Source organism: Apteryx rowi, unplaced genomic scaffold, assembly GCF_003343035.1.
Source record: "Apteryx rowi isolate R43461 unplaced genomic scaffold, aptRow1 scaffold_153, whole genome shotgun sequence".
NCBI classification, from domain to species: Eukaryota; Metazoa; Chordata; class Aves; order Apterygiformes; family Apterygidae; genus Apteryx; species Apteryx rowi.
In genome coordinates, this window is record NW_020447786.1 from 1,661,796 (window position 1) to 1,666,098 (window position 4,303).

Genomic DNA, 4,303 nt, shown 5'->3' on the forward strand with positions numbered 1-4,303 from the left:
GTCTCCTTCTCTGGAGATATTCAAAACCCGCCTGGACGCGATCCTGTGCAATGTGCTCTAGGTGACCCTGCTTGAGCAGGGGGGTTGGACTAGATGATCTCCAGAGGTCCCTTCCAACCTCAGTGATTCTGTGATTCTGTGATAAGCTTTGAATACGTACAAAATCCTGCCACCATGAGTTTCATTTCCTAACTACACATTGCATGAAGAAGTACTTCCTTTTGTTTGTTTCGAGCCTGACTGCTTCATTTAATCCCATTGCAGAAAACAAACCGTTCCCTGTTCACCTTCTCTCTGCCACTCAGGCCGACTTTACAGACCTCTGCCATAGCCTTTTCCTCTCGTCCCGTGATCTTTCTTGCTGCTCCTCAACAAATGAAAGAAGTCACTAATGAGCAACGCAGATCGTCCTTCCCACCAAACATCCAACAGCCTATCCATGTTACACTGGGGGGCACAGTGCGGCAAACCTCACTTTGGCTCGAAAGGGGATGGGGCATCCTCAAGGTATGACACAGCACAATCCCACGCAGAGACTCTATGCAGGGTCTCCAAAGCAATACAACCAGGTTAGCATTGCCTCTCACAAGGGCTAATTAACTCAGGACTAATTAATAGCATCCTACCACAGTGACACAGCCATCCAGAGCTTGCTCTATAGCTGCTTGCTCAGGGATCTCCTCACAGTGTGACATTCAGTGTAGATATGTCCTCAGGACACTACCTTGCATGTAGCCCAGAAACTGCAAGGAGAAATTGTAGGCTTGATTATCCACTCATTTACAGTACTTTTAGCTCAGAGCAACTCTTCCAAAGTTATCGGAGTTACAGTAGCATTGAACTGGTACAATACAGTAGAAAAATCGGGTACAAAAAGTATGTGCATGTGTGTGCATACAAGTGTACGAATGGCAAAAAGAACAATATTAAAGTTGCAGAGTCTATAACTGAGACGATTCCTTTGCAGTTGCCTGTGCTTAGGATAAAGATCTCTCAGTTATGTCGTCACGCTCCCAGTTTTCCTCAAAACTACGACCTCCACTGGTGCGTAGGGAGGACATTGACCATTTAATGAGCAGCACCTTGATATTTTACATTACCCTCAGTGTTCAGTTTGGAGCTCTAGGCCCTGCTTTCTGCACACTTTTCAAACCCTCCACCAAAGACAGAATTATTAATTTCCCCTGGACCTGTTTGTGGTGCTCCTGTCTGTGACGTTAGTATACTGCAAAATCTGCATAAATGACTGTATTTCCCCTGCACGCTGTGGGCTGAGGGAGGCAGCCCTAGCCAAGGCCATAGGTAGCCATTTTCAACTCTCTTTGGATTTGTGAACTGCTAAATCTTTTCCAATGGTGGAACAGACCATGTATGGTGAATTTAAGCCTGTTGAAAATATATTTTTTCTCCTGTTTACCTTTTTGTACCACTAGAATCCATCCCTCAACCCAGCTAAAGCCAGTCTCCCCTACTTTATCCTTGTCTACTAATTATCCTCTTTTCCTGCAGGAAATGTATCCTATTTTCCTCTTTTCCTGGTTAGGCCCCAGTCTTCACCTCCCAGAGCCCCCATGGCTTTCCTCAGCACCAGTTTCCCTTGCCCAGGCATTCCCAGGATCCCCTGAGGCAATAGCCAAATGTGCTCTTCTAGCTTTGATCATTTTCCATATTTCCTATCCCAGTCCCCCCTTCCAATAGAAACACCCCTCAGGTCTTACTTCCGTGTCTGAGGAATGCACACACTGAAGTAATTTGCTGGACTGGGCCATCCCATGGCCCATCGGAGCGGTTGGAGGTGCTGAAGGTTGAGCCACGTCCCTCAGTGGAAACACAGTGGCTGGTAGCAGCAGACATCTGAGTGCAGCACAGTGCACTGCTGCAAATGCTACTTCCCTCCCTGAGATGTTATATATTTAAACAATTTGAAGTTAATTAAGAGTATTGGCTTGGAACTAAATCAGGAATCTCACACATCTGTGTTCCCTTCCTAGAAAAGAGGCAGTTTAAAGAATGCCTGAAGCTAAACACATTATTTTGTACCTTGCTAAAAAGTTTTTTTTTTTCCTTTCTCTTTTAACCTACATTGCTAGATGCCTATGAACATCTTTTTAAAATGCAGGGTGATTTTTTAACTGATAATGAAAATTATTATTTTGTATGCAATTTAACTTCATCCTAACATTAGACTGCATAATTTAAAGTGAGTTTTCTTCATATACATAACATCATAACATTGCAAGACTGGAAGTCTCTAATGTATTTAAATGCCTGTTGGTGAGGGTTCGCTTTAGATCCAAATCTCCAGCGTCCCAAGCATGCTACTTGACTCTCATGATAGCTAAAACTGGTTTCAGTTGAATCTTCTCCAACAGGCAGGTTAGGTTTTGCTTACCCTGTTTTAAATCAGATATGCTATGATTTTTATGTCTGCTATGAAAATGTCTTTGATCACACCTTTTCATGCCACTTTCACCTAAGCACTTTCAGATGTTGCCAGCCCCCAAAGATTTGTTCAAAGGTCTTAAAGAAAAAGAAAAATTACAACATCAGATTTTTCGGACATTCAGTTGTCAGCTCTGATTTGCCATTTACACTTGACATCATATTCATTATGGGACACTTTATTTTTACTTACTAAAATGACATGTTTTGTATCAAAACAATAAAAAAACTGTATTTTTTTCTTTTCTTAGCTGATAGTGACACAAGTGATACAGCACAGTGCTAATAGTAGCTGGGTGAATGAACAAAGTACTAACAGGTTTGACACAAACAAAAGGAGGTATTTCTCCACCCAGAATGTGGCTAAGCTGTGGAACCATAAAAAACACCATAAAATAGAGGGAATGCTAAAAGGCTAAATGGGTTGAAAAAGAAATCATTAGGAAAATTTACGGATCAAAATAATTGAGTATAAATACAAAAGTATCACCTGCCTGAGGAGGTCCATAAGCTGCAGAATACTGCAGCCGGCAAAAACCTTTGGTCTTGTGATTCTGGCATAACGAAAGTACAGCTTCTGACTTGAACCAGGTGAACAACAGTGAGTTGAAGAAGTAGAATGAATTGTCAGATGAAACTTAAAATAATAAATAAAATAAAATAAAATAAAATAAAATAAAATAATCAAGGAAGTCTGCCAAAATCCAAGCAGCACAGCAGCAGCAGCAGCAGCAGCAGCAGCTAGATGGGGATCTAAGGATCAGAACAGCAAAATCAAACTCTCCAAAGTGCTTTTGATCTGGAGGGAGCAAAGAATGGTCTTCACACACCTGATGGTGACAGAGAGACAGTAGGCAAGCAAGAAGCTGATAACGGTGAACTGATGGTATGTGAGCAGAAGTAAATGTGATGGAATTAGCAGAGCTGTAAGTTACATAAAAATAAAAACAAACACAGCACAGTACAAATATCAACAGGGGAAGCTTAATTCAGGCTTTCCTGTTTCCCCAAGTGGAAAACGTTGCTGTAGGTCTGCATTTTATCAGCACCCACACAAAGCAGCTAAAGGAAATAACATTTGCCTCAGGCAGGAGGGAGCTGGCTGAGGCAGGGACTGGAGGTGAAGAGGATGTGTCAAAGTGTCGCTTCTCTGGCTCTTCTGTGCCAGGTTTCTTGCTGTAATTCCCCTTACACTGTGTCATGCTAATAGTACCCACATCTGCAACAGTAGAAGAGACTGGGAAGGGGATGCTCAGAGCAATCTTGGGTTCATCTTTCTTTTTTTTGCAAGAGGATCTCTTTGATATGGATTCATGTTGGGTTTCATCGATCCTTTAGCTGCACCAGGACTCAGAAACCAATGCTCGCTGGAACTCTGAAGAACAGTTACCATTTAGCAGACCTCTGCCATGCTGGTGCTGCTTCAAAATATGATATGTAATTACAATTAACTAACACTCAGAGAGTTTAAACAGATCTGCTTCATTCATCACAGCTGGGCTGGGATATACTCCATTGCAGGACATTTTTCCTCAAAGACTGCACTAGAAATAAGAAAACCGCCATTCTGTGTTGCAGTAAAACTCAGCAGAGACTCCTTATCCTGCCCTTTAATGTGTGGCATTGATGTATTTTAAAAGGGAAAGACAGGAAAAAAAGGAGGTTCAGATTCTCTGCAATGCTCAGGTTTTGGTACTTGGGGTATTTATAATACCTGAGAAATGTTTAGGATTGGGCTGATGAATGTAACAGCTAAAGCAGTTATATATTAAAGCATGGTCACATCAGAAAAACAATTGCATGTGCAGGTTTATACCGCCTGTAAGGGCTGGATACAGAAGAGCTGCTTGTTCCTAAGTAA